The sequence below is a fragment of the Colias eurytheme genome, chromosome 23 (assembly GCF_061535395.1).
Source record: "Colias eurytheme isolate Ceu_HAF_F1 chromosome 23, ilColEury1 Martin Lab GWU primary, whole genome shotgun sequence".
Taxonomy (NCBI): Eukaryota; Metazoa; Arthropoda; class Insecta; order Lepidoptera; family Pieridae; genus Colias; species Colias eurytheme.
The window spans coordinates 3,738,802-3,751,232 of NC_143002.1; the positions used below are offsets into that span (position 1 = coordinate 3,738,802).

The 12,431-nt window shown below is 33.3% G+C and overlaps 1 long non-coding RNA gene across 1 annotated transcript; it reads right to left on the minus strand.

The window, feature by feature from the left end:
* Window positions 1-1,188: 1,188 nt before the first annotated feature.
* On the minus strand, window positions 1,189-11,988 carry LOC149898230 (uncharacterized). Its single transcript, XR_016458069.1, has 3 exons — window positions 11,929-11,988; window positions 8,802-8,902; window positions 1,189-1,319 (listed from the first exon to the last, which is right to left on the minus strand). It is a non-coding gene; the product is annotated as an uncharacterized LOC149898230 (long non-coding RNA).
* Window positions 11,989-12,431: the final 443 nt, after the last annotated feature.

The window sequence follows — 12,431 nt, forward strand, 5'->3', positions numbered from 1 at the left end:
TCTAAACAATCAAAATATATACCTGGGTGATAGGTAGAATTCCACGAAAGGGCTGCCAAGAGCAGAAAAACAAAAACAAAAGTTTGGCTTCAAATGACATTAAAAACAATCATAATTTAATATTATTTTAGGACGTATCGCTCCAACGTAGTCACAGCTGCAGACTATATAAATTACTACCGATGTCAGATGCAACGAAGCAGGCTGTATAAATAAATCATTTCATTGCATTCCTTATAAGAGCGCATTTTATAACAAATCAAACGTCATAATATCGATGTATTCGTCTCTTGTACGAATGATTATGAGTAAGTGTATACCTAGTAATGCAAATGCCGGCGGCATGGCCGGAGCATTCGCATGGCATTTGTATGGCATTCGCATGGTATTCGCATGGCATGTCACAAAGGATTGTGACATGCCATGCGAATGCAAAAAAATCTCCTCCTGGAGATTCATATCATATCACGTTATTTATAAAATAACGTGATGTATGACTTTATGATATTTACACGTTTCAGAAAACAAAACTACAGTTTAATTAAACTGAGGTTAACTCAATTGTGATAAAATCTGACGCAACTTCATAGATATTAATACTGAAATATGAAGGAATTCCACGAAACTTGCTCTTTCAATAAACTCTAACTCGAACTGGGTCAAAACAAATTCGGTAAAGTGTGTGTTGACTCATTCATAGAGGGAAGATAGTATGAACTTTCTGGATAAGGAGTTTAAAATAACAATTAATGGAAATATAGTTCATAAACTTTGTATAATTGAAATATATCTATCAAATCACACTTATATTTAAAAAATAAATATAGTTCAAAAAACTAAAAAATACGCTTTCAAGATAGATACCACTAAAAAGTAAAAAATTATTATTACTCTAGTAAATAATAACCAATAAATAGTATAAGTCTGAAAACAGCGTGGGTCGCTTTTCAAGAGCTGATTAAACCTGGCATGTTTATTTAGCAAGCTAGTAATATTATAAACATGAAAGTTTGTAGGTAAGAATATATAATGTTTGTTACTCTTTCACGCAAAACAGCTAATCGGATCTTTATGAAATTTAGAACAGGGATAGAGAATTGTCTGGATTAGCACAAAGGCTACTTTTAATCCGAGTACCACGCGAGTGAACCCGCAAGCTAAAGCTAGTTATAGAATAAAAATCAATAATACTTTAATATATTTATTATTCTTCAAAGGAATAGGTACAATGTACTTTTGCTATCAGAACTTGGGTCTGTTTTAACTCAACTTTCTGTTCTTAGCAGTCTTTTCCAGCTATTCCGATAGTCTTCATGAATCTGAAAAGAAAATCAATGCTTTAAAATCTATACGTATATAATAAATCTGTGGAAGGGTCAATTCTGTACATTGAAAATATTGAAAAAATAAATAGCAGGGGGTGTTACTGGATCGATACCAAACCCAAATATGTGATTAAAAAATTTTTTGTCTGTCTGTCTGTCTGTCTGTCTGTCTGTCTGTCTGTATGTGAAGACATCACGTGAAAACTAACGGTTCGATTTCGATGAAACTTGGTATTATTATACCTTATTATCCTGGGAGTAAAATAGGATACTTTTTATCCTGGAAAAATACGTAGAAAAAAAATTTATCTTCATTTTTCAGTTTTATCCATAGACGTTGTTCTGTAGAACCGCGAACACACGTTGCGTATTATTATAGGCTTAGCCGTATTTGGGTCCAATAGATATTTATAAGATGTCATTGTCAGAGTTAATCAAAATGGAGACCATCCACGCGAAGACCGACATCCGCGCGGACGGAGTCGCGGGCGGAAGCTAGTCCTCAATAAAACTTCTGTCATCGCGTGCGCTGCGGAATCTATTGAAGATAGAACAAAAAAATGTTCTACGGTATTATAGAATGGATCAATATCTACAAGTGTTGAAATATTGATTTCATTTACAAAAGTTTCTCTCTTAAAAAGCAATTACGTTTCTTACACTATACGTGTGATTTATTGCAACGACCTTTTTTTTTTTCTTATCATGCACATTTGGTAAACCTATTGTGAGTTCTGTATACACTCAACACTTGGTAACACATGTTAAACCTTGTGAATATTTATTGTATAGATTCCTAGAAGTACGGGTAAGAAATACTCGAAGAGGGTCATAAATAAAGGTATAATTTTGAGTGTTATATAGACCCTAAAATAGTTGAGTTATATAGCTCTTTGTGTGTAGTTCACTCGTATCCTTCAGACTGTTAAGACATACCTTCGATACTCTATTTGAAGATAAATAAAGTGACTATCTTCCTACAACAAAGTGCTTGAATTATTTACTAAAATTAATCACACCACTATCCATAATCCCAATAGGTTATGGGCCCAGGCTACGTTGTTGATTAATTTAAATACAAATTTTATTGAGAGGAAGAAAATTAAAATTTCAAAGTGCAATTGAAAATTAGTGAATGTATCGTAAGTAAAACATTCAGAGTGAAGATAAAGATTTTATAAACAATATGGAAACTATAAAATCTAAAAGAAACATCCAACCTTTCAACGGTGAAAATTATAATATATGGAAGTTCAGAATCCGCAGTCTCTTAAATGAACTTGAAGTGATTCATGTAATCGATAAACCAGCACCAGCGAATCCTGACAGCAAGTGGAAGAAATCGGAGTCAACCGCAAAGAATGTGTTAATTGAATATTTGTCCGATTCGTATTTAAGTTACGTGAAACCAGAATCGTCGACAAAACAAATTTTTGATGTACTAAACAATATCTTCGAAAGAAAAAGTGTAGCAAAACAAATTGGAGCTCGGAAGAAATTATTTAATTTGAAGTTGGAAGAAGACACAGGTTTGTGTAAACATTTTATGATGTTCGATTCTTTGATATCGGAGTTAGCATCAGCCGGTGCGACTATCTCAGAGGTTGATAAAGTGACTCAACTATTGCTTACTTTACCACCTTCTTACAATGGTGTTATAACAGCCATCGAGACTTTGTCAGAAGACAACATCACGTTAAGTTTCGTGAAAACAAGATTATTAGATCATGAAGTTAAACTTGTTAATGAAAGTCTTGACACAAGTAAAATGGTTCTACATGTTGAACAGAAAACTAATGAAAGAAAACGAAATAATAAGGAGCTTAGAAAATCATCGAAAATACGTCGTGGAATCGTCAAGCCGAAACAAAATGGTATAAATTATAAAGGGCACATTACGTGTCACAATTGTGGAAAAAGAGGACATTATAAAAATGAATGTCGTAACTTCTCGAAACGCTTTAAGTCCAAACCAAGTACAGAAAGACAAAGGACAATTCAAACCATTCAAGCTGAGCCAGTGATTGAAGACAGCTTTGCATTTATGGCTGGAAATTTTCAGTTAACAAATGAAGGAAGTGAAATATCCTTTTAGCAGTTAGTAAGACAGCTGACAGTGAGGTGGAATGGTAAGACGGCAATGACTGGTAAGCCGAAATACTTACAATATATCTATTCTGGAATTTTCGGTAAGTTAAACTTTATTAATTATTAAAATAAAGATTCTAATTCCGAATAAAAATATTAGCATCAGTGACGAGGTCAAATAAGAAAAGATAAATTTTAAATTATCTATTAGAAGTTTGATAAAGTTAAATTATCTAGTAGCTAATAGATGACATTAAATGAAAAGGTAGATTACCTGTTTGTGTGAAGCTTGTATAAACAATAAACAAGTGTAAATGTCATTTAATAAAATAATGTTGAAATCAGATGTTTATGGTTCTCATGATTAAAAGAAATGAATAAATAATAATAAAATTATTTTGTAATGTTTAATGATGAATTCACTCATAAGAGTGTAACATATTTTATGAGAAATAAATCTGATGTATTGTAAACCTATTTACTGATCATGTTAAAGAGAATTTATCTTACTACTTAAAAGGTAGATAAAGGTATCAGTTATCATCTCACATTGCCACGAACTCCATATTTAAAATACCTTTAGGTTTTCGAATCAGCCGTATGTTGAAACCAGTAAAACAAATTTGATGAAAAGTCATCAAAGGTAAAATGGGTATAGAGCGTATAAAGTGGAGAGTAGGTAATAAATATGTGGTAGAAAGAGATGTAAATTTAAATCAAAGGCAAAGGGAGACGAGGTTGATTCAGGTTTAAATACTGAAGTCCCTAACGATTCGTTAAACTCAGTTGACAACCTTATATATTCAGTTAAAAATAGCTATATGTGTTAATCTCAGTTGGTGAAAACTGAATGAATAGCTATGTGTTAATCTCAGTTGGTGAAAACTGAATGAATAGCTATGTGTTAAGCTCAGTTAGTGAAAACTGAATGAATAGCTATGTGTTAAGCTCAGTTAGTGAAAACTGAATGAATAGCTATGTGTTAAGCTCAGTTAGTGAAAACTGAATGAATAGCTATGTGTTAATCTCAGTTGGGAAAACTGAATGAATAGCTATGTGTTAAGCTCAGTTAGTGAAAACTGAATGAATAGCTATGTGTTAATCTCAGTTGGTGAAAACTGAATGAATAGCTATGTGTTAAGCTCAGTTAGTGAAAACTGAATGAATAGCTATGTGTTAAGCTCAGTTAGTGAAAACTGAATGAATAGCTATGTGTTAAGCTCAGTTAGTGAAAACTGAATGAATAGCTATGTGTTAATCTCAGTTGGTGAAAACTGAATGAATAGCTATGTGTTAAGCTCAGTTAGTGAAAACTGAATGAATAGCTATGTGTTAAGCTCAGTTAGTGAAAACTGAATGAATAGCTATGTGTTAAGCTCAGTTAGTGAAAACTGAATGAATAGCTATGTGTTAAGTTCAGTTGGTGAAAACTGAATGAATAGCTATGTGATAAGCTCAGTTGGTGAAAACTGAATGAATAGCTATGTGATAAGCTCAGTTGGTGAAAACTGGAAGTAAATAGCAGCTATACGTTAAACTCAGTACCTAGACGAAAAACTGTAGTCAATAACTTTGCGTTAAACTCAGTAGCTAGTCATCAATAAAATAATAAGGCAGAAGGCTATCGAAGTATTGAAAATACAAACAATACAGTGCCTAAAATTTAATGACACAGACAATTAGTATTGACAATGAAACCGATATATCAGATAGATATTAAAAGCCAAACTTCATCTAATGAAGATGATTATTAGCCGTTTCATTATTTACTGTGCGCATAATACATTGTATATTTACTCCTAATTCACATGAGATAATTGAAAATAGGAATGATGCTAAACAATGAAAAATGCAATTAATGATGAACTATATTCTTTATTTGTAAATAAAAAGCTTGGACTTTAGTATCAAAACCAAGTAGTACAAATATTGTATATAATGAAAATGGATATTATAAAGTACGATGAGTTCGGAAATCCATAAAAGTGTAAAGCCCGTTTAGTTGCTAGAGGTATTAGTAAAAATATCGGTTGCAACAATTTTGAACTTAAGTCTTTTAACAGCAGCATGGCTTGTTAGTTTACCAGATTGATTAAACTGCATTTTAAGTGGTCAGTTAATCGTACAGTATATTAAAATACTTGAGGGTGTGAAAAGTGAAAACACTTGTGAACCCCGATTGTAAATTAAACAAAGCATTAGGTAGCATATTGCTTAAAAAGTTGCCAGATGTTGGATTGAAATATTTGAAAAGACTATTAGAAAAAGGTTTTACAAATGATTTTAAGGATCGATTCATGTACATACTGAATAGATGAGATATCTCTAATAATATTTATACTGAATTAAATGTGGACGATCTAGTGATTATAGTGAGTGACTATTGTTGAAAAACGATGCAGAATTTAATGAATTAATTTAAAATGGGTGATTTAAAAGGAGGTTAAATTCTTATTAAGCTTTAGAATCACGAGACAAAATAATGTCGTAACACTAGATCAAAGCACATAAGTAAATATTAAAACCGTATGAAATAAACTTAGTACAATGGGTGATCAAAATCTTCTTACATAAAATTCAATTTAGATTTTGAGGCAATGGAATCCAATGAGAATGACGGTATTCCATTTCGAATTCTTATTGGAAATCTAATGTATTTAATTTCATGTACAATGATCTGACTTTAACTATAAGCAGACATGTGAATGAAAATAAACAAGAACTCGGTAATGTTTAAAAACAAGTAGATTAAAATTAAATATGTAAAGGAAACATATAAGAACAAATTGATAAGATACTTGATTCTAAATAGACAAATTGATAAGATAATTGATTCGAGTTAGTATTTAAAAAGAAAAGTACAACGGGTTACTTCTTCTAGTTGTATGATTGATGTACAATATGTTGGAGTACAATAAGGCAGGTTCTTCTACAGAAGCTGAATATATGGCTCTGTATGAAGCTGTTAAATGCAATATGGTTGAAAAAAAAAAAACTTTAGCAGCAGGTATAAACCTGAAAACTAAAGAACCTATCTTAATATATGAATAGTAAAATGGATGTACTAGCTAACAATCCAACAAGCCTTATTAGATCCAAACATATTGACATCAAATATTAATTCCTTTGGGATCAATATGAGAAATAATACTAAAATTATTAAACATATGTCAACAGGTGTTCAAATTGCAGACATGCTGACAAAGCCACTACCAGGGAGGTTCCTGGAGTTAAGAGCGAAAATGGCATCAGAAGATTGATTAGTAAATAAGTTGTATCTTGATGTAAACTTATATATTTTTAATGATCTGATAAGGTTTTTCTGGGTTTCCCTTATCGTGAAGACAAATGTCGGATCACTATGTATACGGTTAGTAACAACCGTCCCAGACAAAGAGTAAGCGGAAGGTATGTCGATCAGTATTAAGAGTATTGTATTCAACTTTAGAATTTTGGTTATCATGATGTATTAATATAATTGTATATGTATTAATATGTAATTGCAATTAAAATTGTAACTTGGAAAAGAGATTAACTTTTGAGGGGGCGTGTTGAAATATTGATTTCATTTACAAAAGTTTCTCTCTTAAAAAGCAATTACGTTTCTTACACTATACGTGTGATTTATTGCAACGACCTTTTTTTTTTCTTATCATGCACATTTGGTAAACCTATTGTGAGTTCTGTATACACTCAACACTTGGTAACACATGTTAAACCTTGTGAATATTTATTGTATAGATTCCTAGAAGTACGGGTAAGAAATACTCGAAGAGGGTCATAAATAAAGGTATAATTTTGAGTGTTATATAGACCCTAAAATAGTTGAGTTATATAGCTCTTTGTGTGTAGTTCACTCGTATCCTTCAGACTGTTAAGACATACCTTCGATACTCTATTTGAAGATAAATAAAGTGACTATCTTCCTACAACAAAGTGCTTGAATTATTTACTAAAATTAATCACACCACTATCCATAATCCCAATAACAAGAAAGTCCGCGATACCATATGTCCATCTTCAGTAGTTATGTTACTACAACAACTTTTCTACGTTTTCAAAGTAAATAGAAGTGCCGACAGTAATCAAACCAGGGGCCTTAGACAAAGTAACAATTAAAAAACGATAACGAAGTTAGAAAAGGCAAAAATGTATGGGATTGACATACGCCGCGTTAGGCGCGGGACATATACAAGCGGCGCGGCGCGCCGCGGGCGCGCTGCCGGCGTGCATCGGGTGCGCTATTGGCATTTTGTATGAAATAATTTTGGAAGGGCGCAACCTTGGCGCAACCTTGGCACAACCGTGGCGTGCCGTCTCGACGCCTGTCCAAAATTCTTTCATACAAAATGTATAAGAAGGACGTGGTGCAAAACAGATTCAAGAGGTGCGCTCATGGCACGCCCGCGCCGCTTGTGTTTGACCCGCGCCTAAGATCTCGTGGTCTATCTAATGTCAATCCCATACATTTTTGCCTTTTCTAACTTCGTTATCGTTTTTTAATTGTTACTTTGTCTAAGGCCCCATGTTATCCATACACATATATTAATCCTTATCCCATTAAATTGATGATGATGTTTTATTAAAGACTGTTTCAATACCAGCAAAATGCTTTTTAAATGAAAAGAATTGGATATTCCATTCAAAAGATATAACGAATTTTTAAAAGTGTCAATCTACAGAAAATAGTAGGTATACTGTTCGAGCAGGCCGTAGTGCGGGGGCCAATTCTACCAATAAGCGTCTTGACGGAACACAGTGGGGTTTTGGTCGGTAGGAATCCGACATAACCCACGGCCCCTCCCCCGGAGGCCGTGGGTATCTATGAAAGATTTCCCCACTAAAACAAAAAAAAGGCCTTAGTGCGGGACGGGGTAAAGGTAATTTTCATGTGATTAAAAATTAAACCTATAGTCCGACCTATAGTAGACTTTTCACTGTAACGATATCGCTATCTATGCGGGTGAAACCGCAGGGCATTGCTAGTCATTCATAAAACTGTATTAGATTTTATTCACGAGCTGTGCCCCGCGATATTACCCACAGTGCTCCTGTTCGTCTTAGCGTGATGATATATTGCCTATTATTATTACTTAAAATGTAAACAAATATCAAATTTTTCATTCGCTCGTAATATCTTAGTTATGGCCGTCTATATGCGGTTTCAGACTTACCTTTTATACCCACCTAAGTATTACTTAATAGATCACTGCCCTGCAGTTTTATCCGCATTTTTCCTGTTGGTCTTAGCGTGATGATATTATATAGCCTACAGCCTTTTTTTTTTAAATCGAACCAGTCGTTCCTGAGATTAGCGCGTTCAAAAAACAAACAAACTCTTCAGCTTTATAATATTAGTAGGTATAGATAAAGAAAGATGAAACTTACTCTTCACAAGTGATGCAAGACCCCCACGGAGCTCTAACACTCCCGGATGGACATGACTGCATTGGTACAGTAAAGCAGGTAGAAATTGACACTAAAAAACCCTAAATTCGCAAAACATGATATAGTGCTGCATTTTTGGTATGTTGTTTGGATCAGTTAATGGAACAGTTAAGTAAATCTCAATTTGCAACTCCGAAAAAGTTGTGCTCGCTGCGCACCACGTCATAAACTTCGAAAATTTGGGACTTTTTTCCTTTTTTTCTCTAAAAGTCATAAACTATGCGTTTCCAACAAGTAACATTCACCACATTAATAAAGCTAATTAAATTTGAAACAATTTAAGCCCAACCGCATCTCTCTAAACCTTATAACAACTAAGCTGTGGCCTAAGGCTGTGGCTCTTCAAAGATGGTCCGTTTTTCCCGAAAATTTGAAATTTTTAGTTTTGCTCCCGTTTGAAGCAAAATATTGGCAAAACCGCTCGTTCTATGAGAAGGTCTTAAAAGTTAGTTTATCACGTGATACTCAGCGAGAACCTTTTCGAAGTTGCAAATTGGGATTAACATCACTCTAGCTGATCCAAACAAAATTCCTGACGTTCTTCCCAGATTGAAGTTGAAATCCATGTGATTTCATTTATTCTTCATATTCTACAGGGTGTCCCACTATTGGTATACTAAGCGCGAAGGGACTTGTAGTTTTGCATACATTGATCACGTAAAAAATACTAAAACAACAAAATTACGTCAAAAATATTTTGCAAAATTTTTCTTGAAAATCAATGTTTTCTTCTCTAGCTTCGCGCAGGAGGCATATACCGCTTCTTTAATGTGAGCATTTTGTCTATGAAAACATAATCTTAAACGATAGCCCACGTGCTGGTGGCAAAGTTGGGCGGGTTGCTTGTTATGGTTGTACACATAGAGTTTTAAGAATTCATCTATTTGAAAAAAAATGCGTCTGGAATTTTATAAGTATTTTTTACGTACTCAACGTATGCAAAACTATAACCTCCTTTGAGCTTAGTGTACCAACCACAATACCAACAGTGGCACATCCTGTATACAGGGTGTAATCGTTAAGTGTGCACAATAACAACAATCAGTTTTTTAAAATAAAACGGGAAATATCCAAAAATTTTACATTAAACACGCGCATACATTTAGTATGAGATAATATGACTATCCCCAACATGTAATATGAAAGGTTTTGGTTCTTTTTTAACCGACTTCAAAAAAAGGAGGAGGTTATCAATTCGGCCGGTATATATATATATATTTTTTTATGTATGTACGCCGATTACTCCGAGGTTTCTGAACCGATTTACTTGATTCTTTTTTGTTCGATGCGGGATAGTGTCGAATTGGTCCCATAAAAATTTTATTCGGATAGGCCCAGTAGTTTTTATTTTATGAGCATTTTTGTCTGTACACGATGACTAAGTTGATATGTAGCAAGTAACTTTGATTCACTTCCCGGTAACCGATTGAGCTGAAATTTCGTTTAAGTATGTAAATTGGATAGCTATGTAACATTATCATGACATAGAGCTGATTTGATGATGGAATCGGAAGGTGGCCATAGGAACTCAGTAATATATTGACTCTACTTTATCGAGTTTGGGCTCGTTTGATTCGTGTTGAAAAATACACTAAAAAGTATTAAATAAAAACTGCGTTAAAAACAACCGACTTCAAAAACGCAAAAGTAAAAAATAAAATAGATTTGATATTATTAATTACTACATATTATTTAGATATTATGCTATTTGCGTTTTTGAAGTCGGTTGTTTTTAACGCAGTTTCTATTGGAATTCATGGTCGAAGCTTAACGCAGAAGCCAGATGTTAGTTAAATTATTAGACTCCCGTATGTTTTGACGCTATATTTCAATTAACCGATTAATTAACTAGTTCCTGGCTGAAAAAAATACTCCAATATATTATTAATTTTCATTAAAAAACAATCCACTCAAACACGCATATTTTTGTAATTTTCTAAATAGTTGCGCGTGATTTTTGTTTTAAAATGCGTTGTATTTTTTATTTTGTTTGTTTCTATGTGTATTTTTTTTTACAAATAATTATTTAAAATTGCTCGAAATACGGCTTGAAATGAACTCGCGCCACAGTAGTACAATGTACATTATAGTAATATTGTGCCCGCGCTCAGTAACGGCCGGTACTACCTATATTTCTTGCTCTGTGGCATGTCTGTGGCCGGTACGCGTTGAGCGGGAGTAACACTTATTTTGTTTAACTTTTTATGAAAAAGAAAACGCTCCAAACTCGAAACACAATAGGTTAGGTTATGTTAGAGTTTTTTTAACAATCGAGCGGAGCGTCTCGCATTGTTTAACGAAAATAAATCGCCTAATTTGAAACTGTCAAAACAATAACTATGCGTAACAAAATAAAAATGGCGTAACTTCCTATCTTGCTTCCTACAATAATTTTCGGATTTTCAAAAATTCGTTAGGGCGTTTGTGCACTACAAGATATTTTACTGTCCGGCATTCCGATTTTTTACGGTCCGGTATGGCACGCCATTAATCTAAATCTAATTTAAATACTAGCTTGTGCACTATAGGTAATTTTACTGTCCGACATTTCACTTTTCGCTATTTCGGATGGCTTTTTGTGTCTACGAGTCGCTGTAGGTATAATTGTTTTCAAATTTTCGAATGCCCACTTGCTTGGATTTTTCTCTTTTTAATGCGCCAATTGAAAGCAAGCTCTTGTTTGGCATTGTGCTTAAATAATATCGTAAATTTTTATGAAAATTCATTTAGAAACTGTAAATAGTGCTCGATATGGAATATAGTGGTATTCCAAAACGAGGATGTCACTCCGAACATTTGCTTTGAATACAAAAATGTATGGGAAATTAAATGTACGGGCGTGTTTGATGTAAAATTTTTGGACATTTCCCGTTTTATTTTTAAAAGGTTATTATTGTCATTTTACTCATTAGGTAAAGGGCTTTCGATATCAGTTTAAAGTTTTTTGATATCTGCAATACTTACGGAATTTTCGCCTGTGCACACTTAACGATTACACCCTGTATAAATAGTTTTATCACTATGCTTATGCTAAGGCTTAGGATATGAAAATACTATGTATATGAACCATAAGAAGTATTATCACTAATCGCTTCATGGTTACAGTACGACTGACCAAACAACACAATTTTGTTATGTTTTATTTGCCTTATATAGTGTTATTGTGTTTATATTTGGGCTATAAATAAACTAGCGGCTTTAATAAATATATATTATTTATTCGCAAATTATATTCCTGTATAATAATTTGTACAAGGAAGGAAAGAATATTGTTCAATTATTACACTGTCATCGTTAAAAAATTTTAACTAACTTATATTTGTCCGTATTTAAGCAAAAAGGAACCACCCAGCAAACACGCACTTCTGAGATATCAAAGGATTTACAAAAACATTTGCAGCTCTGTTAGATGAAGTAAAATTAATATCCCACCAAACACATAAATGTAAAAATTGGAGCCGAGTTCAATCGTTGACTTAATTTGCCAAAAAAGAAATGAGATCTAAATGTGTGCCAAGTTCTGCAGACAGTCCAGAAATTTATTTACAAAGATGTATTAAGTTCTTAGGT